A 27759-nucleotide genomic window follows, 5' to 3' on the forward strand; every position below is an offset into this window, starting at 1 on the left:
ATTTCAATAGCTTAAGGCCTTTATTTTAGATGTGAAGAATTTGAAATTCGTCATTAAAATAATGATTATGGTCTAGAAGGTGAAGTGCGTGCATAGAATCTGTTTTTCTATTATTGAAAGCCCTTTTATGTTCTGCTATACGTTTTTAAAAGTTCTACCAATTTGATTGACATAAGTTTTTGGGCAGTCGGCACATTAAAGTTTGTATACACCACTATCTAAGTGCTTTTGTCTTTTGGCTCTTGTTGTTTTTAATATATTTGTGCAAGTTGTTGTTTGTTCTAAAAGCTGGTGTTATTTCTTTCTTTTTTATGTGTTTGGCTATTTTTGTTGATATCTTGCCTGTATATGTAATCGAGCAGAAGGTACTGGATTTCTTCTCTGGTGGTGGAAATACTAATTTCAGCTCTTTCTTATGTAGTTTTTGATTTAAAATTTTATTTTTATTGATTGTTTGTTGTAATTGTATACTGCTATTTGCTTAATGATGTTTAATTCTATCTCAAAGTTGTTTTTTGACATCGGAATCGGAATTTCATTAATCTATGTAACATGCTATGGTAAGCTGCCAATTTATGTTGTGTACGATGGTATGATAAATTGTGTATAGTCGTGGCCGTATGGGTAGGTTTATAAAATATGGAGAACTCATGTTTGTTTTTAAGTCTGATAATTTTTAAATCTAGAAAATGTATGGGTTGATTTTGTTCTGTTTCTATTGTGTCGTCGAGAGAGATCAATGCGCACTTTTTCTGCTTTTTGGTCTTCTATACTAAAGGTTGTTCTGTGCTTCACGCGATTCGCAATTGAGTTCCATTCCTGTCTATTTTCTCTTCGCTCCAATTTAGGATATTCATCTTGTTAATATCATCACTGACCTAGTCTCCCCATCTGCAGTATACTCTTCCTTGGGGTCTTGAATTTGTTGATTTCCATTTTATTATTTCATCTAGTCATCTTCATCTTCTTCTCTTCATTATTTATGACCGAAACATTTCAATCATTGTATTTGAATATAGCAAATCATATTTTGTCCGTTCATCTGAATTCTAATTTCGTTATTAAGTAAATAATAAATTCTGACCAATTTCCTTTCTCGAATTCTTAATTTTTCGTCAAATCTGTCACTTAAACTCTATTGTTTTTCTGCTGGATAGTTGATGAAAGGTCTAATTCCCGATTTTGATATTTTTTGTAGTACTAACATTCCTATATTTTAGGATTTTTTGGTATTTTCACTTATTTCTGTGATTCTATCATTTGAATTGTTGACTACCATAAGTATTTAAATCTCCATACTTTAGAATGTGTATTTGTTCAATTTTTATAAAATCTCCGTTGTATTTGTTTCTTGAGATATACTTCGTATATCCTTCATTTAGTTTTAGTCGTCTAAATTTTGTCTCCTCTATTTCTAAGCTTTCTAAACTTTGTTTGTGCCTTCTTGCTAACATCAGATCGTCTTCTAGCATATTAGATGCTTGTCTGCTTGTCCCACACCTACGGAGTTCTATGTTGATATTTTCCGTTTTTCTCTCATCTGTTTGTTATGACGTTTTCTACAGAACTGTGTTATATTCAAATGCATTTAAGCGTATATTAACAGTTTATACGACTTATATGTATCTAACAACGTTTAATAAAAAATTCAAGACAATGAAATATCGTCAAATAGACCGAAAAAATAAATGAATAGGAAGTAAAGAAACTCTATGGTCGGCAAAGTATAGTTTGAAAGCTGTCTCACCAATTTACTATCTCATTAAAATACTATTTTCGAAGGTGTATTATACTCATTACATCACCTCACATGAAATGATATTTGCAGATTTGGATATTTTTAGATACAAGTAGCAATTATAGAAGGCAATAAATAATTTAACAGCTTCTATCATTAGACCGGAATGAACTAGTTACATAGAAACAAGATCTAAATATTTTGGAAAATTTTAACACGCGAATTTATCGATAAAATTCGTGTTTGCATGAAAGTAGAATGGTAGAAATGTATGTATTTTTAGCACCTTTAAATATTATTTAAACAAACAAAATTGATTATAATACAATTTACTATTTTTACTGGAAATAAGTAAATTGTATGATGCCGCAAGAAACTAGCTTCAGAACAATATTGATTTTAAATTTGAAAGTTATTCTAATCATTCAGAATTTTAATATACCAGGTGAACTGTTGAATGCATCATTGGAAACGCATTGGAAAATTCTAAACTGTTATTCCTGCCTTCCGAATTGTTTACGTCACACGTCTATAGAAACAATTTGTAAAAAGCTGAAATATACAGGGTGTTTCATTAAGACATTAAGAATTGTCCATATAGTTACTGGAGAAACCTTAACAAATAGACCAAGACCAACAGAAAACCAAGCTGAACAAAATAGACCATCAGATAATAAGGACAATTAATGAAATTAACAAGAACAACAAGACCAGAGTTATAATGCCAACAGGGGAAACAGAATGCATAGAACTAAAAGGAGGAATACGCCAAGAAGACTCGCTCAGCCCATTGTTATTCAATATGGTGATGAATCAAATAATACACGAAGTAAGAAAACGACACGGATACCACATGGGAGCGCATAAAATCACGATACTATGCTATGCCGACGATGCAGTACTAATTGCTGATAACGAAGATAACCTACAAAGGCAGCTCCACACCTTCAATATCACAGCAAACAAAATTAATATGAGAATATCAGTAGAAAAAACTAAATGTATAGTGATCAGTAAAGAGCCGCGTAGATGCAAACTAGAAATAGACGGCAAAATTGTAGAACAAGTAATAAAATTCAATTACCTAGGAGTAGAGATCACTAGTGACAGCGATATAAGAACAGAGACCACAAGGCAAGCATCAAAAGCGGCAAGAGTAAGTGGTTGCCTCCGAGAAACCATATGGAGAAACGAATATCTGACCATGGAAAGCAAAATGAAAGTATACAAGACAACAGTAAGACCAATCCTAAAATATGCAGCGGAGACAAGGACCGATACAAGAAAGACGAAACGACAAATCAACAATATCAAAATGAAAGTATTAAGATCAATAGCGGGCATATCATTAAGAGACAGACAAACCAACAGAAGTACTCCTAACCGAGATACAGAGTGTTATATTACAAACATTCTAAAATGATTTTAGCCCATTGTTTAACACCTTCCAATATTTTTTGTTCAAACTTTGATAGTATACTTTAACTAGTGTTAAAACATAGTTTTCCTATGTTACCAGAGGCGTGGTGTAGGGATAGATACTTCCTTTTCCCCCCTCACAATCTACGCCACTGTTGTAATAATCATTTCAGCATCTTTTTCTGATTATTCGTTACTTTTTACGTAAATATCATCCTTTTGTCTCAATGCGATAGAGTAAGTAGTTTTCAAGTTATTTGCGTTTAATACATAATCTTATGTTATTGCTAACATCCATTTCACACGAGTCATAACTATGTCAATAATAAAGTTATACAATTAAGTAGATTTCATAAATTCCATTTCAAATTATTTTTTCATATAAATATTTTAGTTCATAAAAAATCAGAACTATGATTTTTTTCTTGATAAGTTTTCGGATAGAGCTAATTAATAAAAAATAATGAGTTACATAAGACAAAACTATTGAAAAAAATATTTATTTAGACTTGTAACAATAAATCAATTTAATAAATTTTTAAAGTGGTCTCCATTTACTTCAATACATTTGTAAATTCTATCAGAAAAAATTCTCCTAACTCAGAAATATGTTCGATTGATTTCTAATAAAATTTGAGGCATTCTCTATTTGTTGTCATAAATCTTGTCGAGTATTAATTTCTTGAGCATACACAAGTTTCTTCATAAATATGATCCCAAAACTAAAAATCTAAGGGATTAAAATCAGCAGGCCATGGAAACTCACTTCCTCGTCCTATCCATCTATGAGGAAACTGATTGTTCAAATAATTTCGCACTATCAAGGGAAAATGTGGTGATGCACCATCTTGCATAAACCACATAGCTCTTCTTTGGTTTAATGATAACTCTTCCAGTTCATCAAAAAGGGTATTTTGAAGAAATTCCAAATACGAATTGCTGTTGAAATTTGTAGGTAATTCAAAGTAACCTATTAAATTATCTCTAAAAATTTCACACAAAACATTAATTCTCAGTAAATGTTGAAAGTGTGCTTCTTTGACAGCATGTAATTTTCGTTATCCTAAAAGTGACAATTTTTCCAGTTATAAATCCCTCTACGTGTGAAAATGGCTTCATCAGTACAAAGAGTATTGCTAATGAAATTTTTACTTGCATTTGTCCTATCCATAACAAATTGTGAAAATTCCATTCGTCGAAGAAGATCTGTGGGTAGCAAGCTCTGCGCTGGAGTAAAATGGTAAGGTCTTAAGTCTTCTTTTTTTAATATTCTGAAAACTGAAGCATGGCTTATTCTAGTTATTGCTGATAAACGTCTGGTACTTAACTGAGGTTCATTAGCAATTCTTACTAACACATATCATCCTCTGGATTCACTGTAATTATTTTTGGACGTCCTAAATCTCGCTGTGGACGGAATTGACCAGTTTCCGCTAACCGGTCGTAAATATTTTTAAAAGTCTGTATTGGGGTTGTTGGCTGATAGGATATAATTGTAGATATTTTTGAGCAGCAGCACGCACTGTATAATTTGCTTGTGCATAAACAAAAACAATATTCCCCATTTCCGCATTTGAAAAATTATTATGACGAGGCATTTACATAAAAAAACTCTACTATAACAGTAAGTAATCTTACGCTTTTTAATTACACTATTAACGGTCTGACAGTTAACACAAATAAATGACATCAGCCTACTTAATTTTAAATGAGCCCTACAATTTCTGATAGTAATTTCGTAATTCCAAGAGTTGAAAAAATATAACTATTAAAGATTCATGAAAATTTACGATTAAATTAACAAAATTTATCAGCTTGGTTAGATTATTAAAGACACTCATGTGAAATGAGTGATAAAATTTACTCAAAAAAATAAGATTATGTATTTTAAACATTTACGTAAAAAGTAACGAAGAATAAAAAAACGCGCAGAAATGATTATCACGGCAGTGGAGTAGATTGTGAGGGGGAAAAGGAAGTATCTATCCTCACAGCACGGCTCTGGTAATAGCGGAATACTATCTTTTAACACCAGTCAAAGGCGGAATATTTTATTTAAGTAAAAATTTTTTATTAAAAATCCTTTATAAAAGGTATATAATTTAAAAAACCCAATCGGGCTATATCACAAAACCTTTTCGGAATCCATATTCCATCATCAGTGCACTAGGTGGGTATACATGTATTGAGCCACTAAATATGTGGGTAAAAACCCGTTAAAAGTTGTTTTTTAAATTTAGTTTACATTATATGGTGGTAAATATTGTGATGTTAAAGTTACCAGTGGATTTGGTAACATGGCGACGTATGACTCCACGTGAAGTTGCTGGTCCTGAGTTGCTTTCCAGCTTAAAATTATGTGAATTCTCACCATGATGACTATTTGTATTTTATTGACTGTCGCTCTGAAGAGAACGTTAGATGAGCAGCTAAACCATTCCTTAAAATTTCAGAGCCAGGACAAACGTTTTCTTCCTATGCTGCGTTTTCCTATGTTAACTTAAATGAATGCTTTTTGTAGTAAGTTGTATCTTGTACCTCGCATCACATGATCCCGATATTGTAGTCTCCTAATATTTACTTTTTGAGACAACTCCAGATCTTCTGAGACTCTTCACGAGGCTTCTTCTTTGGTAATTCTGTCGACATGATATTCGAAGTATCCTTCAGTACAACATGTCGAAGGCATCTAAGTTTTTCATTTGTTGTATTAGAGTGGTAACTAAGTATCCAGATTTAAACGTGATTTATTTTTTTTTCATAAAAGAATTGTTTCGTTTTAATGAAACGTTATTTGACATTTCAAATCGTGATACTTTCGTTAACTCTGTTAAGTAATCAGTGTTTTCTCAGATTAAAGTTCCCAGGTATTTATATTTATAAACTCGCTTGATAATCTGATGGTTTACGTTAGTTATATGTTGTGGTTTGGTTTTTTGGTAAAGATCAGATTAAAGATAATAAAGTTAATAAAATACCATAACTTAATTAAGGGGGATTCTAAGAAGTAGTTTTTGTAGTAAGAAAAGCGGGTTTTGTTATGGACCGGCGATCCATATATGGATAATATTATTACCTCGGAACAGGGCGGATTATCAAAACAAGCGACGAAAGTCACGGAAAAAGGATATGCTATTGGAAACATGAAATGTATTAAGTTAGTACCGACGTTGGTTCGCCACAAGAGCTATAAAACAACCAGAATAACTGAGATATGACGCGCGACAGCCGCTAAGGAAATAAAATGGCCAGGATCTGGAACAATACACAATCTTCAGTTTTTAAATTTCTGGCGGACAAATCTTCGACATCTTCTCTCCATGACCGTCTTAGTCTACCTCGTTTTCTTCTAGTGGGCGGAGTCCATTTTTCTATCTTTTTTAGTCATATATTTTCAGGCATTCTCTGGCTCCAACCAGACTTTAAACCAATTAACGAAATACTCTGTATCATAAGAATAAAGGTATACGCTCACTTGTCACTTCTCCGGACCGGTTGAGTAATCATCAACGGTACGCACCACGATGATCGGTAATTTAATATCTTTGTGTATTCAAATGAAACAGCGCCCACTTTACGGAAACGGAACATATCGATTCATATCCAAACACGCCGAAAACCGGGAACGGAATATTTTCGCGAAAGTAGTGTTGACGAAATAAAATAAGAGTTTCTAAACGTTCTATTTTGTTTTTAAGATCAGCTTTTACAGTAGATAAGATTTATTGATATGTTTCGAACTCATTCTTAATTATTGATCAAATTTTTCTTGATGATCGACTAAATCAGGAAATCAAGTAGCAAACTCAAATTCCGTCTTTCGCTGGTTATAAACAATTTATTTTCGAGCTGTATCGGTGCATTCCGTTGCCGGCTGATGTCAAATTTGTGCTTACCTTAAGGGGTAAATGGGTCAATTTAACTATATTCTCAGTAAATGCTTCAACCTAATACAAATGATGATATTTTACGATTTCCTAAATCAATTGTTGAAAAATAGCACACTATAACAGCGAGAAAGCCGTAGCTAGAAGACTAAGGAAAAAAAGATAAGATATGTGCAACACCACATTGAAAATATAGAAGTAGAGCATAGACACAAGCAAAAATAAAATATTCTACAGGGAAGTAAGAGAACACAAGAGAGGCTCCTACCTAAGAACACCCAACTTTATCAGAGATAAAAATGAAGAATTGCTCACCGCAGAAAATGAAATATTTTAAAGAACCCCTGGGTCGCATATTTTAAAGAACTCTTGAAGGAAATAAAGAAGTCTAAATAAAAAAAAACTCCGCCAACTCTAGAAGAAATTAACAATACATATTATAAAAACCCCAAAAACGACGAATCTCCGGGTTTGGACAATATTTTGATGTAGTACTAATTAAAAATGAACTTTAAAGTAAAATGCATCAAATAATAGTAAAAGCATAGAAATAAAAAATATTACCGAAATAATGGTGTGGCGCTGTTATTATACCAATACATATAAAAGGAAAAAAGGACTTATGTAAGAACTACATAGGAATTTCACTACATATAAAATACTGGCTTCAATTCCGCTAAAAAGATTATTGACCTTTGTCGAAGAAATAGTTGGTGACTAGTGTGGCTTCAAGCCTGGAAGATCTACAATTGATCAAATATTTACTATTTGACAAATACTTAAAAAGTATTGAAAGTATAATCAAGAGTTAAGATTTACACCAGATTTTTATAGACTTATAGCCGTATAGGATGTATAACCAGGATTTTTATGTGCGTGCATGCTACCGCCATGCCATTGTCAACAGTTCGAGCTTTAAGGAAGTAAACTCGTTTTCATCGTTCTTGGCGTGTGCCTGAAATAAGCTACTACGGATTTTTTAATATTCGTCTCTCTCTGATACACATATGCGTAATTCAATTGTGCGAGTCACGTTCGTCATGGTAAAGTGCGATGAGAAGGGAATGAAGAGACCACTCACGTCTCCCAGTATTGTAGCAATAACACCGGTGCGTTTGGCCGATACGGTGTCGGTGATAAGTTCGGCCTCTTTACGAATACAGATAGCTGGCAGTGACGTGTTTTTTTTTAACATGTTACCCTGATCTGTGCAGGTTTGAAGTAGCTGATGAAATAGTTTTTATAAGTAAACAGTTTTTAATTAATTAATAGTTTGAGCTCTTACTGTGTGGAATTCCATTACATAAAAAAACGACAACAGGAGAAATGCGACAATGTGTAGTTCATTTATTGGAGTATTTTAAAAAAGAAAAAGAAAACAACGGACCTTTGCATTCGTTATCATCGGTACATGAACGAGTAGCGGACGCTTTGAAAATCAGTCTTCGCACAGTGATAAGAATAAAGAGTCAATACAAGACAGGGGCAGTTCTTACTACACCAGGAGAATCACGTAATGTACAAAAAAAAAAAGACTAATGATGTCAGCGATACTATAAAAGGAGAGATTAGAAATGTACTGTATGGCATGAAAGCAAAAGGAGAGCACGTTACAATTAAAGTTCTAAATACACAATTAAGAAACAAGCATCTCTATGACGGTTCTGATACAAGTTTGTGGCGTCTTATGAAAAATTGTGGGTTTTCATACAAACTAGAAAATAGTAGACGAGTGCTATGTGAGAAACCATGTATTGTCTCCAAACGACTGTATTTTTTGAGGCATTATATGAGAAATTTTTTAAGTCCAAGTCCACTTCAGTTCGTTTTTTTAGATGAAACATGGATATTCCTAAAAGGGGCATATAAACGTACTTGGCAAGATGACTGCGTGAAAAGCATCAGAAAAAGACACGAAAATACAGGTAAACGCTTTGTTGTTTTACATGCCGGAAGTAGGCAAGAATTTGTTAAAGATGCTGGATTACTGTTTTCTACGAAATCGAAGAGTGCAGACTATCATGATTCTATGGATAAAGAGTCTTTTAAAAAGTGGGTCTCCGAAAAGCTGATACCAATGTTGGAAGAAACCATCTCTAATTATTATGGATAATGCCTCATACCATAGCTCTTTAATAGAAAAGTTACCGAATGCCAGTTGGAAAAAATCGGACTTACAAGAATGGTTACGAGCGAAAAAAATAATTTTTGACGACGATTCGGGCAAGACAGAGCTATTGAGTCTTTGTCGCCAGAATAAACCACAAAATACCAGGTACGTTATAGACGAGCTACTCCAAGAACATGGGCATCAGGTTTTGAGATTACCTCCATATCACTGTCAATATAATCCGATTGAGTTGGTCTGGGGCATTTCTAAACAATACTATGATCGTCATATTGGAGAACATGGACGTGGAGATGAAACAGTGAAAAAAGTTTGGAGTGATGCATTAGCTGAGGCAACACCTGCAGTGTGGGCGAGTTGTGTTAACCATACTGAAAAATTAATTCAGGACCACTGGGCAAAAATGGTCACATATGATGAAAATGAAAGTAGGATTATCATCGATTTGGCGGAAGATTCCAATGATGAAGACAGTTCCAGTGAAGACGCTGACTGATTAGCTAATTAATCAAGGTCAGTACGTTGTAACAGTTCAGCATTCGCTACAGTGCTTAAAACTTAAAAAATCTGTATCATTTTTTAATTAAAGTGGGTTAAATAATTAACACTTTTTTGGGTATATTTCAAAATCCTTTTAAAATGTACTTTTCGTTATATCCTGTCCTATTGTACTGCAAGCTAGAAAAATACTTCTTCGCAATTTATACGTATATTCCGTTATTAGAAATTTAATGAAAAATAATTTATAATTTTCTTTTATAACTATTATTTCGTTTGACATGCTACATTTTGCTCCGCCACTGGAGGAGGTAAACGAATTGAGCTTAGACAAGGAAAGACAGATGAAACAACTTATTGCAAGCGTTTTTACACGCACACGCCAAGAACGATGAAAAAGATTATAGACAATTTCATGTACTGATATAGGCTCCCTCGTGGTCAATGGGAACTGTATCACAGGAAATAAAATTTAAGATAATTCAAGCGAACCTGTGCTACTTTGGTCTGAGTAGATAACTAAAAAAAAAACTTACGGCAAAAAAAAACAAAAAGAAAACCAGAAAGTCTTTGAACGAAGAACCCTGAGAGGAATATTTGGTGGCATCTAGTAAATTACTCATAGGGATTTTATAGAAATAGAAAAATTCTGCAAAATATCGTTTTGTGAATTTTCACAAAATATTAACTTGTTGGTGTCAACACAACTTTCTCAAGTAAAAAGTCCCAACATGTAACTATTTATGGCTAGGGTATAACCAGATTTAGAGGACGCGGGAGAATTATTTGCCTGATATTGTCATTAACAATATGGTATGTAATCTTCTATTTTTATTAATTGTTATGAACTTTTAAGAAAGTTACCTTGAGGCATTTATTTTATTTGTGTTTATTTTTTATTTGTAAATATTTATCATTTGATGAACACATCTTTTCTAGAATGTGTAATATACATGTGAAATCTGTTTTCTGTCTAAACCTTTTAATTTTTCTAAAAAAAAGATAAATAAAGTTATCTCCTATTGATAAATTATCTCAAAACTTAAACTGACCTTTTATAATATATTATGATATATGTAGTGACATTTCTCCCCTAACAGAAAACCTTCGAATCGTCCTTCGCCAAAGCAGTTTGTCAAGTTAAAGGTCAGTCGTTGTTCGTGCGAATATTTATAAATTACTAAAATAACTATGATGCTTATAACCAATGCCTAGTAGGGCATTACTAACTACGCAATTTATGACACGCAAATTAGATTTTTATGTTGATATTTTACACGTGTACATAGGGGTTGGAACAATAAGCACCTTCAAAGCAAATTTTTATCTGAACCTTCTCTTGTAATTCCAATCACTATCTATAGATTTTTATTTACAATGTTTTTATCATTTTTTATAAATAATTTTGTCATTATGTTTGTTCACATAGTCATACCCACGCTTACATCTAAGATTCTTCAAGTTGCAGGTAAGTTGTAAGCAATACATTGATTGGTTAAGATTTGTTTTTAATTAAGAACTTCCTTGCTCAAATAGTAGTACGTGCTGTACTGAAGCAAAACAACGCAATTTTTTAATATATTTGTTTGTAACGCTAAAATAAACAAAAGATAACGGAATTGATCGGTCCATATTGTAGAAAATTCCCGGTTTCGAAGGTAAAGTCACGATTCGGTAATAAAAGTACGCTAGTGCAATCTATTGTTGTTTACATTAAACATTCATTGCAAGTGGAATTTTTTGCAATAAATAGTTATGACTCCCCCTTGGAAAGTTTTACAATAGATAATTAAAGCAACTATAAAATATGTACATTCTGATAAATCTATTTAACTGGATAGGCAGGTAATGTTAATGTTGATACAATAAATTGTTTTTATTAATTATCTGTATTGTTCTATGATGTAGAGACAATGGAAAATTTATGAAAGATTAAATTTGTAATTTGCAACTGCAATAAATGCAGACGATTATTATAATAGCATTAGATTACTTTGTAATAAGAAATGTCGTCAAAATATCAACAAAATCTGAGAATATTACATAAATGTACTGTGGTTAAAAATACTAAATTTTTAGTCTTGTTCTGAAATTGTTTTCTTTGGTAGAAAAAAAATATCCATCTCATTGATGTTCTCCAATACAAAACCACAATAATTATAAAATCTATGCTCGTTTATTGAGGAAACAGTGTACTAAAACGTTTTGTTACGGCTCTTAGAGAAATATGTGTTCAATTTTTAGTAAAAAATCGTTTTAGGAAACTGTTCTCGTGATAAACGAACATGCCTGCGAGGCACACACTAAGAGCTGTGCACAAATAATAGGAGAAAAACATAATTTAGAAAAAATCAACTTTATTGTTTCTGTTCTGTTGAAAGTTTTCAAATTTGTGTTTGATTCTCTGAAACGCAAAGAAATTACACAGCGCCAAGTCAAGACTATATGTAGGGTAGCCTATAAAATAGATGTTTTTTCTTTCAAACACTATGACTCCGGTTGTTTCTGCGCAGTTGTTCAATCACTTCTGACAAACAAATGGTTGTATGCCATTCAGCATTGACGGTTCTACCATTATCTAATGAAATTACTGCAACATGTCCTTTTTTCCAAAAAAAAAAACTCACGTCATTTATTTTTCTTTTAGGGCTAATGGCAATATATCCATGTTTTGATTCCATCACTAGTGACGATGTGACGATTTGTGGCGCGGCACCCATCAACACGTGCCTTCTTATGGGCAGTAGTCAAATTATGAGGTATGAATCTCAAATTATGAATCACATGTTATCTGGGACAACAGCTGCAGACGCATGGTTGAATTCCTCAAACGATGTATAAATAGTTGATGAGTCTGGAGTTTTATCGCAAAAATCAAGACGAAGTCGATCGATGCATTGTTATGCACTTTAAAATAGTATAAAATCATGTACGAAAATTTTCACGGGATTTCCATTTTTTCAAAAACTGCTTGGTTTGAAAATATGTTGTTACTAAACCCATGGGCGAATGTATATATTAACATAGACTGAGCAGTATGTAGAGCTAAGTGACGATACCATCTTTTTTTCGTTGTTTGTCCTGTCTCACTCTTGCAAATAGTAAAGCTATGACAGTATCTTTTAAGTGGCTAAAATTAGAAGTACGTAAGCTTCTCGATACAATATGGTAGAAAGAGATAGAACGAACCAGCGAAAGAAATCTTGTCGTCAGCACGCACAGCCGGTATGCTTGGTCGATGTTAATATGTATCTCTATGGCAAAACCACGCTATGGATTTTCAATCTGTCAATGTTGTGTATCATAAAAAATGTCAAAATTAATGAAAATCATATTTACGAAGTCGAGTAACTTCCGTTAGATGGCCCTGTGCGCAACAAAATCGATAGCCGTTTTCAAAATAGGTTTTTTAATATTACACGAACCTTGTAATATTATTATGGAAATAGAGATATTATCCGTTAATTTTAAGAATATCCAAATTAATTATCTTGGATAGCCTATTTTTTAATAATTGTTCTGATAATTCAATTAAAAAAAGTTGAATCCGTGTGATGGGTATCTTTCACAACACATAATGATCATATAAATCGATCTTTATTTTATCGACACTTCTCTCAAAAAATGATCTATACTGAAATATTATTTAACAGTAGGTACTCTAATTTATTTAAAGAACTTACTTATAGTCCAGTCGTCAGAGAGTTGACCCATAAAAATCAAACGAACAAGTTGAAAAAGATGTATTTAAAACCTATGAGATGAAATTTCCATTTTGAGTGGTGGTAACAAATATGAGGCATTTAAAATATGAATAAAAAACGCAGAATTTAATGTTTTACATTACAAACGATCACACCTTACGGGAAATGCATTTAAGAAGACGATTTTGGGTGTAGTTTATTGCAGAAGTTTTGTTCTTTTGAAAAACGTACTTGTGTAATTGAAAAAAAGTTTTAAATGTTTTAGATCGTTTGTTGTGTGAACGTTTAAATCCAACGTTTTTTAAGCATATTTCAAATGCCTCACATTGGTTCCCAAAACTCAAAACTAAAATTTCATGATATAAGTTTTAAAGATTAGGCTCTAGTAATCGAAACTTTATAGTGACCAGTCAATGAATGGAATAGATTGTATTGATCTCGTGAGAATCATAAAAAATTGAAAAAATCGCGCCACGTTTATTTATTTAACACCTGTATAAAATCTGAGTTTATTTCGGAAAAATACAAAAACTGCTTACGAAAGCTGCACTTTTTACCTTTAAAACGCATCTTCATTTTTGTCGATAGGTCACTCGAATCAAAATATATCGAATTTTTAACGTCGAGCTGATACAAATTTTATTGAACATTGATTTCGCGCGCGTAACTGACATGCAAAATCGACGGTCGCTTCAAACGTTGTTTCTAAGTGAATGATTCATTTTACAGAATAAGCACTTATAAACATTTTTGTTTAAAATTATCTCAGCTACATTTTTTACTTGAAACATTTTTTTCTTCAGTGTACAGACTCTTGGTAAATCGATTTTTTTGCGGTTTTACCTTCCTGCGAGGGGGTTTTAGGGGGAAGGTTTTAGAAAATTAGTAAAAGTATCATAGATGTCTCTGTAAAAACTACTAGAATCCACTAAAGATTTCTCTCCTACTAAAAATTGTTAATTTACATCGAAAATCTACTAAAAAATATGCTTTTTACTGAATATAGTCACACTGAGTAAAATACATATTATTACATAAAAATACGTTACAATTTGGTATAGCTACTTACAGTTTGGTTGTTTTGAGACAATTTAATAAATATGTTAACAGGTTGACTGCCACATAAAAATGTTTAAAAAATTCCATGGTGCCAAGTTGAAAAAAGTGCATCTGGCAACCAACTGAAATACTTCCATTACTAATATTTCACCAATTTCATTTATTAGTCCCAATTTTTGAAAAAATAGGTCAGCGGTCGAATACGACCGCCGGGGCGTAGGCGGCATACTTATTCCCCTGGTGCCAAGCGGTCGGTCGGGCGGTCGTTCTGTTCATGATGAGACTTGTCGAGTATTATTTTGTTGAGTGGTTGTTTTGACCAATATTTTATCAGTAGAGGTTTGATTGTTAGTAAGACAAGTAAATTAATTGTGCTCGTGTTATTTTTAGAGTTAGATAATAGTAAAAACAATAATTATTTCTTGAAATAAAATGGGAAGTCGCGGTAAAATGATGGTTGGTATGGTTTTGGAAAGCAATGAACGTTCAGGTAAGATATAATTTTCATATTTTCATATCATATATTCCTATTATATTTTCAAATGTAAATCATTTCATAGGATTACTGTTTAAAGTACGTACCTACACAATAAGCAAGATAATATTCTGAAAAATACACATTTATTTATTAGTAGAATAGCATAGAAATATGCTTTATTGTCATTGAAAGCTATATAGACAATATAGATATCGAAAGATTTATAGCAAAAGTCTACAAAGAGTCAGAAAATAACAATAGCTAATACCATTTACTAAAATCATACAAATCGTTATTATAAATAAAAAATAATGAAGTAAAACAAAACCAATTTATTGCAAAATTTAAATAAGTTGCAAATAATTTACGTTTTTTTTGACAGTTTCACGGTTAAAAATTTTGTTTTTTTTTTCAGATGACGAACCTAATGATTTTTTCTTTGATTCTGACCGAGACCCTCTGTTCTTACCGTCCAGCGATGAAGAAATTCTATATAGCTCCGATGGATCAGAAGCGGAAGAAATAAATTTGAAAAATAAACCTAGAAAGCTAAATACTCTTAAAAGTTAAAAAAATTGAAATTGGTAATGAGCCATGCTGTTCTAAGTCACTTTCCAGCCTGGATAACATTCACAAAGAAATACACTCTTTGGATGAAAATTCAAAAAATATTGTCCAACTACAGCCTTTGGAATTGAACAGCGCTATTTCCTTGGAAGAATTAGATGACTTTTTTCAAGTTACAATCGATCAACAAAACCAACAAAACATATTATCATTTGAGCAAAATGAAGATCACCAAAGCCAGGAAAATTCTGCTGATGATCTAGCCGATAACTACTATACAAGCCTAGAGTTAGCTAACATTTTACTTGACAAGGAAACTCACTATATTGGGACGCTAAGAGCAAATCGTCGTGGAAACCCAAAAGAAGTAATAAATAAAAAATTGAAAAAAGGAGAAACGTTTGGGTTGGAAAACGAGAGAGGCATCTGCGTTTTGAAGTGGAAGGATAAAAGAGATGTCTTATTACTATCTACTAAACATACTACCGAAACTCGAGCAATTCAGCGACGAAGTGATGTTGTTCATAAACCTCAGGCTGTAATGGAATACAATGAGGCAAAGTCCTCAATTGACCAGTCAGGCCAGATGGCAAGTTATAATTCACCTCTACGAAAGTCACTTAAATGGTACAGGAAGCTCACATTATTTTCAACCAACTAGCCGATAAAAAGATGAAAATAACTGAATTTAGAGAGCATGTAATAAAGTCGCTCTTAAGTTATGAAGACAACATTGAGTCACAGAATGATTCCGAAAGGGAACAACAACAAATACGAACTACAAGGAGATCGATGCAAACTCATACTTTGGTGAAAAAAGAAGGACCATATGATAAAATAAAGAAATACTGTAAAGGTTGTTATAAAGAGAAGATTCGGGGAAACATAACAAAAAATCAGGTCAAAAAAGTAGTAATTTACTGTGACACTTGTGAAGGTCAACCACACCTTCGTTTAGATTGTTTCAACAAACACCGATATAACAAATAACCGATAATTTTTAATTTCTTTTGTGTTTTTATTTAACTTTTGTATGTATTTCAGTTTGTAATGGATATTTTTTATAGTTTTATATTTTTTACTCGAAATAAAGATATGTCAAAATTTCGATATCATCTTAGTCTCCCCTATTCAGCCAAAATGAAAACTGATATGTATATACGACGACTGTATGACACAATGGTCGAATACTGCAATAATTTCACTTCTCTACACGATCTCTAGCAAAACAGGAACTATATCACAGACCATATCAAATCGGTCGTATACGACCGCCGTGGCATGCAGCACTTATTGAACTGTCGGTCGTATACGACCGCCTGGCAGTCAACCTGTTAAATATGAAGCCATATTTTTTTAAATTGTCACTCAGAGCACACGTAATCCTTTCGTTCTTGAATACCGAACACTCGATAATTATGTTTCACTGATAATTGAGTGTTGCACTTGGTACACATGGGAGCACTCTCCTTGTTGAAGATATATTTGTGCGTAAGTAGAATATGTCCTATTCGAAGTCAGTTGATAATCAGTTGGATTTTTCTATTACTTGGTAATATGAGTGTACTGCCTATTTGATCTAGGCATTCTTTGAGTTTGGTGGCAGTGTGATCCTAAGTAGTCTGCCAAGCTATGTAGATGTGGCTTTTGATGTTTACTTTATGATCAGCCCAAGGTATTTCATTTATGATAGCAATATTTTGGTCTGTTTTGATTTTTATTTGTGATACTTCTAACATTTCACTAATATATCAGAATTAATGTATTTTTTGTTTTAACGGATCAATTTAACATAGTCGTAAGGTATTCTTTCATCTTCATACCTCGTAAAATATTATGTAATTCTTTATTTTTATAGACTCTCCCACATAGATTGTTATAAAAGGCAGCTAAAATTTCATCACAGCTGTATCCTATCTAAACCACTAGTAAAAAAACTAAAACGTATATAAAAATAAATTCTGGCATGCACATTGTAATTAGTTATATGACATTTTTTAAATCAGGAAAATTATTTTTTGTTGTGACATGTTATCTCAAGTTCTAAATAAACAAGGTCAAGTTTTATTAGAGAAAAACAAGAGAAATTTATGAGCCTCGAAAATAATACGTTAATATTTTTGTGTTACTTTTAGATCATTATTAAAATACATATATTAACATCAAGTACAAGCGATATTCAAAGCTTTTATTTAGAAACCTACTGAAGATATTTTAATATTAACCTCTTCAATAAATGACCTTATGTATGTATATCATGAATCGTCCAAAAATATTGGCCATATATCTAAAATTAGCAGCCAAAAAGGTAACATTATTGTTTTCTGAACCGAAGATAAGAAGACCCAAACTAAGATAAGTTGCAGCGATTGTTTAACTCTCGAATACTGTGAAGATAAAATATTCTCATGTCTACCAATTACTCTGACAGCAACAACAAAACTCACAAGTACCAAAACCGATATTTTCGATATTGGAATAAACCACAATAAATTGTAAATTTTGTGAAAACCAAAATCGAAAATATAAATTGTATATGTATATACACTGATCTTTCCTACAGCCAAACATCTGTTACCGGCCAAACCCGATATCAGGACAAACTAGTTTAGCCTAGGCTGAACTAGTTCTTCCTATAGGTACGCGATAGGATTAATTGGTAGCCCTATGGGATAAACCAGTTTAAGCTAGTTAACCTGTTATAAATACGCACACTCCAGGATAAACTAGTACGGCCTAGTCTAAACCTAAACCAATTAAGTCGAGTCGAAAGTAATTCAGCGAACATGTCAGAACTTGTACAATATGACAATATACATAAAAATATGACATAAAAATATGACAATATTACAAAAGAAATCATATGCCTGTATTTATCTATATGTAGTGTTTGTCATCAAAAGAAAATAAAGAAGAAAAGGGGGATTAGTTTCTAAGCCCACTCTTCATTCGGAAATAAATAGTAGGTGCTTAGTAGATCTGATCAATTTTCAGACAGAACCCGACGGAAATTTTAAATTTATTATGGTTTACCAAGACCATTAGACAAAAGTTGTTCTGCTACGCGCTTTATAATCTAAGAGAATGACAGAAGTGGCTTGCCATTTGAATGGTATATTTCTAACTATAGGAGCGCCGTGGATTCTTCAATCTGACAACGATAGGGAATTTGTCAATGTTATAAGTAAGTAAATGAGTTTGCCACTCCCTGGACAGAACTTAAAATTGTGCATGGAAAGCTCAGGCACAGTCAAAGCCTGTTGAATGTATAAATCAAGATATTCAGAATATGATAGGTTCTTCGATGAAAGACAACGTTTCAACGAAATGGTCAGAAGGCTTTAGATATATCCAATTCATGAAAAACCGCGCCTACCATTCTGGGATAAAACAATCGCCATACAAAGTAATGTTAACCTAAGAGGTTAACATAACGTTGAAGAAGTTAGGAAACAAGAAAAAGTTTCTTTGTCTGAAAATGACGTTCAAAAAGTGCAGCAGAAAATCTTGTGAAACAGACTTAAAAAATAAAAGGAATTTCTGACAAGTCTCATCCACCATCCAACATTGGAGATAATGTGACTATTATATTGCAAGTTTTCTTTTTTCTTACTTAATAATTTATCTAACTTTTGGAGTATTAATGTAGCTAATATGTTTTTAATTTTTTTCTTTTTTTCAGATCAGAATTCGACATTTGTCATCAAACTTTTTAGAGGTAGCAGATTTAGTTGGATCAGGACAAGTTTTTGTCAAATGCAGCTGCTACAAAAACTGTTCCACAAACAAATGCAAGTGCACGAAGGCAATGATAATCTGCAATTTTATATGCCACCAAAGCACTCCATGTTAAAATAAATAATAATTTTAATAATTGAGGTATAATTATTTCTTTTATAAAAGTAAAACCACTTATTATTTGTTTTAATGTGATTGTTTGTATTACCAACTGTCCATTAGATTTAACAACAAATTATTATCGTTTTAATAAAAACGATTATTTTCCAATGACAGAATATTTTGTTCAGTTTATCTATTTATTTTGGCTTTGTAGGTATACTATAATGTTTATACTAGACCGTACTAGTTTATCCTGGAGTGTGCCTATTTATATCACGATCAACTACATAGTTTGGCCTAGCCTAAACTGGTTTATCCCGTCGAACTTAGCATAAATTAGTGTTGACTAGGCTATACCAATTAATCCTATGGCATATAGGAAGAACTAGTTTAGCCTAACCGAAACTAGTTTGTTCTGAAATCGGGTTTGGCCGAGAACATATACACAGAAACGACATTGTATAGAAATGTCCACCGCAACCACCTGAACGATGAAAGAAAGAGAAGTGATACTTTTATTGAAAGGTACCCATCTCAAGATAATTATAACCTCAATATTTTACCATAGTAGGTACCATAAGCTGTATATATTAATCAAGTAGACAATCCAGGCGCATTAAAAATATTTAATCACTATTACCATATGCTAACTATGCATTGATGATTACTTGAAGAAAATATGGTCGAAATAATTGTAGTACTTAATTGTGATTAAAAATCATATTTTAAAGCTAAATGTAAAATGGTCACATTAGGGGAAATTCATGTAAACATTTTTTATCACTAAAGGATACTGATAGCACGGTATATCACAACCGATAGTGACAGACGACCTGATCTTCATCTCGTTAATGTAATTTTTATTATTAGAGATTAAAACCAACTAATTACTATAGAATAATCAAAAAAGACGTAATTAAGTAGGTTGTGGATTTTACTGTAGAGTTCAGCGACTTTGCAAATCATAAATATTGGTGGTTGATATTTATGCCATATTATCATTGTCGATATAAACGTTGTTTATACGATTATACGACAGATTGTATTCAACTTTTTATTAAAAAATGGTAATATCTTTCTGTGCAAGTGTGCAACATGATATATACATTAAATATATATATATATATATATATATATATATATATATATATATATATATATATATATATATATGTGTGTATAAACGTATATTATGTATATAGAATGAGCCATGAGGAATTGTACACACTCCTACCTCGTATGGGGGCCCTACACTTAAAACCAAATTAGTCAAGTAAACGTAAAATCAGTAACAAAATCAAATTAAGATCACAAGTTTGGTGAAATGACAGGAATTCGCAGAAATTTTCAATACTATTCTGTAGTATTATTAGTCTGTTTTTGGCAAAACCTACGCCAAAGTAATGAGCCCGTGTAATTTTTTAAATAATGGAAAACTGAGTTGAAAGCAGTGATACTACTTGCATTTGAAGGGCTTAACACCAATCGAAATCAAAGCTAAATAAAGTCAACCATATCGGCAACCACTATACCGGATGATCTTCAATTAAAAATGAGTGGAATAGCAGACGTAGTGAGTATTTCAACTGACAGTTATGCGGTGTCCATGGGACTAGAATTTAAAAAATACATTTAATATTAGATGTCGTGATTTTGCACACCAAACCAAAAGCTCAATTGTTTGAATATTTCGGCATGTTTTTCCTATAATTTTTCTCTTTTCTTTATAAAATGGGACAGAACGAGAGACGTGTACGAACTAATCACTTTATAGCCCCCTATAAAACTATTAAACCCTCCGAGATATAACAAACTGATCACCGGCATCCTTTGGAGACCCGTAAACTCGTCACCGCAAATAGGTAAACTCATCAACACAATTTTTGGCATAAGGCGCTTGTTTCTAATGAGGAAGATTGCCTGTTACCTGTTACACTTCTTGTTTACGTGGTAATCTAATAAATTCAGAAATTATTTTATATCGGCTTTCTCACGGTGGGTGAGAAACGTAATAAATGAGCAATTCACTATCTATTTTGAAGAAACAAGGGTAAATGAAGAGAAATTTTTCTTTTCGCGCAGTTTTAGGTAGATATCAAGAGAATTTAGTGGAACTCCCAAATAAAAGCCAATGCATTGCATTTGCATTTAATGCATTCGGACATTATTATTTTAAATTATCAAACCTTAGTGGATTGCAAATATTTTATGGTCTTTACCCGCAACGGGATGCAGGTAGGCCCGGAATCAGTTTGCAAATCTCTCCGGGTCTACTTCTCTTCTAAAATCCCTGGATTTATTGCGGTCATGAGTTTGTACTTTATATGATTGCATTTATGCTAATTGGGGATGGGTTTAAGTGTACCCCAGAACGAGCAGTTTGTGAAAAAATTTGCAATTTCATTGTTAGGCATGTTAATTATGGAATAATCCTCGTAGTTAGGTGCACCAGATGTGATTAATGTACATGTTTAGAAATTCCTTATGTTACCTGCAACGGAATATAAGAAGTATATTTTTAATATAGAACAGTCATGAAGCCAGTTAATTTCGGAAACCAACCTAACCACACTGGTTAATGATGCAAATAAACGAATAATTACTTTTATTTTAACGAGCACGAAATAATTTAGTGTAAGCAACTTTGTAAGAAATATACTTTAGCACTTAGCCAGATTTCCAGTAAGATTTATGAACTTCAGCGGATATTTTGCCAAGCTATTTATGTACTAGATTTTGTTTGATGCATATGGGTATTGCATTTAAACTTTTATTATACTAAATATATTTCAAAAAATTTGCAATTATTAAGTATTGTTAGTTGTACTTAATATCTTTTTTCATGAAACTATAAATACAATAATTTTTTAATCAAAATATTATGAATTTATTTTATTTCAACTTAAAAAACAACACTTATTAGTTTGTAAGGATGGGTGAAAGTATGTCTGTGCCTTAATAGCACATTATGTGTATCTTACATTGCTCCAGTATATGATATCTCTGATTTGATATCTCCGTTCTGATATCTCTGATTGGTTTTTTTATAACTCGGTTAGCTTTTAAGCTATGAAGTACTTAAAAAACCATTTTGTAGGTTTTTTTAAGGGCAATACTTGAGATCATTTAAATTTATTTTTTTAAACCCTTATTTTTAAAAGGGTTGTGGTTGAAAGGGCTTGAGCGAGTCACGAATCACACAAGTGTACGCCAACTTTGAACAGCCGTATCTTAACTAATGTTTGTCTTACAGAAAAACAAGAAAAGCAAAATGTTCAGAAAAGCAAAACCTAATTTTTTTACTGTTCAAGATTTTGTGTATCACTAATACTTTTTAATCTATTTTGAAATAAAGGCATGTTTTCAAAATTAAAAAAAAATTTCTTTTACTTAAAACCAAATTGTTATAAAGTTAGGCACTTTAAAGCGGTCATACTTACAGATCATAAAGTAATCATACATAAATAAATTAAATTGTAAAGCAGTAACGATTAATTTTATTTGTGATGCTAATTACGGGGTGATCTTCACGATGTTTTTACCAAAAAAGGGACCCACTTTATTTTGAGAGAAACTCGCTTAGTTTTGATGCTAGAAACTTAAAAAAAAACAACAACAAAATAAAGCTTTTTTAAACAGTTTTAAAAAGTTTTGATGAGTTTTTCTCGAAAAGTGCTTCAGTTTTTGGTTATTTCACAAATTTTTGACAAAAAAGAACTTACTTTTTATGAGCTATAACTCTGCTTCTACTGGGTCTACAGACTTCATAAGTACATAATTTTTTTTGTTTTTTTTTTTATAAGCTACATTTGTGCTGAAAAGATCTTTTTTCGATAAATACTTACTTTTTGAGTTATTTGTGAAAAACCGTGTGAAAACGTGGTGTTTATTTTGAAAAATAAACATTTTTACTCGAAAATATCTCAAAAAGTATTGACTTAGTGAAAAAACTCAAAACAAAAGTTGCTTAGAATTAGTCAGTTAATCCATTTCCGGACTTATTTTGAACGTATGTTTTTTAAGTACCCAAGTAAGCAACCCTGGACTCGACTCCAAATGTGAAGTAGAGGGTAAAACCCAAATCCAAACCTAAATCCAAATTTTCAAGAAGATCCGTCGTGACAAGGAAAATTACACTCCACAGAACGGTCATTTACTGGAGTAAGTAAATATAATTATTATTTTTAAATATTTTATTTAGTTTATATAATAATTAAATTTACTATCCAATGATATTGTCAGATATATATCAGAAGTAAACAATGTCTGCTTTGTTAATAGGTTAGCAGGTGGCGTTAGGAGCAAACATAATAATGTATTGAAATATTTTAATATAATATAATTTGTTTAAAATATAAATCATAAAATAAATTAAAAGTTACTTTATTTAATTTTAAAAATACAGAAAACAAGTATGAAGCTTTGTGCTAGTCTACTGTACCGACTACCGTATCATCTTTTTTATAAATTGTCACAACATAAAGGATTTATTTGCCATATAGCAGATTGAAATGAATATACAAATTAAATTATGTATAAAATTTGACTGCAAAGCTTGATCATTTACGCATTACTAATTAAGAAGATATAATACGCAAAATTTGATAAAAACTAGACTTGTGTTGAATATTTATAATTGGAGTAAACAGTTTTCGAAAAATTTTACATATGAGCTGTAACATCTGCATACGAGCTCGTTCTACAGAATATTTTTGGTTTAATCAAAAACACTGTAATAATTCACTATTTACTATTTTGATATGTATGTACTTTAAAATATATGAAATTCCTCACGTATTGAATGTTTGCAATATACACAGTATGTGTGTACACTGTAATTAGTGCTTTTCTTCTATTTCTTTCAAGGGATTTAGGTTGTTAATACAAGTTTAAATTAGAAAGGCGGTAATTTTTTATTTTATGTGCTCTCAATTTTTGTCTTCTGGAGTTGATGAATTGTTCACGAATGTTTTCTCATTACATAATAGTGCCAGGTATGTATTTTTATTATGTGCTTTCTGCGTTCCCCTGTTCTTTTATGCGAGTTGTAATTTTCTGAAAGGTTTTTGTCTGATCTGTTTTGTGTGTTTTTTGTGTTATGTTTGCGTAATGTATATCGTAGTTGTAGTTGAGTAATGTAAATTGAACAATAGTATATTGTATATTTGTGTTTTGTCTAATTGTGTGATGCCGTAAATACGTATATATAGACGTATATATTAATATAGACCGAGCATACCGGCCGCGCTTACTGACGACATGATCTCTTGCGGTTGTTTGATCTGTCTCTCTCTAGCGCATTCAAACACTTCACTCTCTCTCTCTCGTCCCCACCAAAAAAAAAACGAAAAAAAAAGATGGTGTCGTCACTTAGCTCTACAGACTGCTCAGTCTCTGTTAATATGTCTATGTATTGTTGGTATATTCTTGTTCTTGACTTTTTCTTTTAGTATTGGCAACCAAAGCCAGCTAAATTCTGGTGATGGGTTTGCAACACATTTTTCTTCATTGATTAAGATAAGGGGCTGCTTCATTGACTTTTCCCTTTTGCATGTCTGTTTCTTTAATGATGCATATCTCTCTCCATTGTGGTCTGTGCGTTGTCCCAGGCATGTTTGCATATCTGGGATTTCTCTAAGTCTCCATTCTTGATGTATGTTTCATGCTCGTTTATCCTTACATGTAGTGGTCTTGCGGTTGCTACTACATAGAAATTGTTGTGCACAGAAGGTATTTTATGGATGCAGTTTTTTAATCTTTCTTGTGTGTTGTTGGGTTTGTTTTTGGACAGGATATATCTCAGTGTGTTGGTTGTTTTGAATGTTGTTGTAATGTTGTACTTGTAATGTTGACTGTTTGACTGTAAATGTCAAACACTAGTTAGTTAAAAATATGATTTTTATTACAATCAATAATTGTGACTTAATCCCATATAAACATACTATTTAAATTAGATATGCTACAACAAAGTACCTTGTATATTTTAATATAAATTTTTAAATATAATGAATAGTGATTGTTCAGACTACTTTAGTTATGTATAACTCATTTGATCGCTTGAACTGTCGTCCTGGTCGTCTTCTATAGAAGGTTGACGGTTACTTTGACTTCTTTCAACTGCTATTTTAAAAGCTCTTTGTAAATTTGAACTAGTCTATTGTCTAATATTCTAAAGCCAAGTTATTTTTATAAGCCCTAGTTCACGTTTGCCTTCTATTTTTCCTTCCAATATTAGTTGCAATAGTTCATATTGCTGATTTCTTATTACATGTCCAAGATATCATACTTTCCGTGATTTCTGGAAAATAGTTAGTTCTATGTCTGTATGCATTCTTTAAAGAATCTTCTAATTGATCACAAGTTCGGTAGTTGTCGATTAGGTTGTATATTGGTATTTGCACATTTTGTGATCTGCTTATATAATCATGAGTTTTGTTTTTCATTGTTGCTGATCGAACAATTAAAGTGCACACATGTGATGCAGAATAATGTCGTTTTGATTCTAACTGCCAAAAGGAAACCAAGAAGTTTTGTTAAGGAACATCTCTCAAAAGTCAAGAACAAACAACCAGAGTAGTAATTTCCCTAGTAACTCCTCTACACTCAATCATTTGGAAACGAAGTTACACTGTAGGTCCTGCAGATATGTGTACACTCAGGGATACACACCAGATATATGCAGAGGAACAGCTTATGTTTAAAGTGGATGTGGCAGCATAAGAAGAGGAATGTAAAACACTGCCTTTCTTTTATTCTGGGTACTGAACTATATTGTCATTTCTTTTGAATTAAGATTCAAAAATATTGATTTTCTAAATCCTATACTTAAATAGTTCTTCAACAGAGAACGTAATACTGTTGCATTACTAGTTATTGCTTTTGATCCCATAAAACAGATGATTTGGCAGAGAGACAAATTCTATTGATGAAAAATATTGGCAGAAATACACCTTGTATAAAATGAATCAGTTTGTTGCAGAAATATTTTTACAGACTGCCTACAATATCTAGATAAATCTATAGTATGTAGTATGTTTTGTTAGGCAGTGAATTATTAATATCAGCTGTTGGCAAATTTTTGTGTATTATATAATAAATAGTATATTTGAATGAATAATGTTGACCATATGTGACTGTTAATATATTTCTAAGCACATTAAAAATTTTGTTAACAGCACAAGTAGGGAATCATAAAAATGATTTTAAAATTGAAATAGATAGTAGGTCGAAAACAATTAATGTAGTGATCTTTTTAAAAGAGACATTTGAATAAAGAGAAATTTAAATAGGTAGATCAAGTAAACATGCAGCATTTGTATAAAATACTTATTAAATGGATTTCATACCATATTGCTTCATATATGATATGATTCATATATGAACCTGAAGAGGAGAAATAATACAAAAAGATGGAGCAGTGAAAAAGATGTGGTAAGTATTTGGTAATCATAATAACCAATGTCCAACTGTCTAAAAACATTATCCTTGTCTTTGTCCTAAATTAGGTTCAGTTAGTATAATTACAATACTTTGCAATACAGGTTTATCACTTCCTTCAATGTTTCCTGGATTGTATTATCCATGATAATAATTTCTGTTTTAACTTTAAACAAACATATAATTGTTGGAATCTGTTATTTAAAGGTACTTATGTACATTTATGGTATGTCAAGGTCCTATGACTATGTTACTTTCTCATACAGTTGAAAGTTTGCCAGATGTCATGATTACTAAACCAATTAAACCACCTACAGAAGCAAATTCATACAGATCAATAGGTCTCACACCTCAAATATCAAAAGGTTTTTAAGACACTAAGTACAGCTCAAAAAAATCAAGGATGCAAACCCTATCAATCAACTAATTCCCGACCACAAATTTGGGTTTAGAAAAAACCATTCCACAATAGAGCAGTGACATAAACTAGTCTGCTATATTATGGCTTGCATGGAGGAAAAAAAGGTATGTGTCTGTGTATTTCTCAATGTACAAAAATAATTCGATAAAATGTATTGCATGAGGGACTACCATATAAGATGAAGAAGAAATGTCCAACATAAATGTATCTATTCTTTTACCGGCAAGATAGATGGTTCCAAATGAAAATGGACAATGCAGTAAGCAACTACAAGCTAATCAACTCAGGAGTACCACAGGGCAGTGTGCTAGGGCCCTTCCTGTATCTTATCGGCCAAGCAGACCTAGCAACAGATAACAATACAATAGCTACATTCATAGATGATACTGAAAGCAATCTGCCCACAATGATTCTGTACATGCTATTCTAAACCACCTAGTTCACCACAGGTAAATTAAGAAGGAAAAATTAAAGTTCTTCTTCTTTTTTTCTTTATTCTAGGTGAATCACCTGTTTAAAATTTATACACCTCCATGAACATTCAGATTGTTATTCCACCGTTTTCAGGGTCAGCCTATACTTT

At 32.0% G+C, this 27759-nt stretch overlaps 1 protein-coding gene and 1 long non-coding RNA gene across 3 annotated transcripts in view; one reads left to right on the top strand and one right to left on the bottom strand.

Moving 5' to 3' along the window:
* The window catches only part of Ip6k (Inositol hexakisphosphate kinase), a 136668-nt gene that overhangs the window by 107178 nt on the left and 1731 nt on the right, over window positions 1-27759 (bottom strand). The gene's annotated exons all lie outside the window — the stretch shown is intronic.
* Window positions 11056-19419, top strand: LOC140435613 (uncharacterized). 2 transcript variants are annotated; one of them, XR_011950186.1, is made up of 3 exons: window positions 11056-11138; window positions 12318-12429; window positions 19161-19419. It is a non-coding gene; the product is annotated as an uncharacterized lncRNA (long non-coding RNA). The 2 variants fall into 2 exon arrangements; XR_011950187.1 differs by lacking the exon at window positions 11056-11138 and adding an exon at window positions 11440-11515.

Source organism: Diabrotica undecimpunctata, chromosome 3, assembly GCF_040954645.1.
Source record: "Diabrotica undecimpunctata isolate CICGRU chromosome 3, icDiaUnde3, whole genome shotgun sequence".
NCBI classification, from domain to species: domain Eukaryota; kingdom Metazoa; phylum Arthropoda; class Insecta; order Coleoptera; family Chrysomelidae; genus Diabrotica; species Diabrotica undecimpunctata.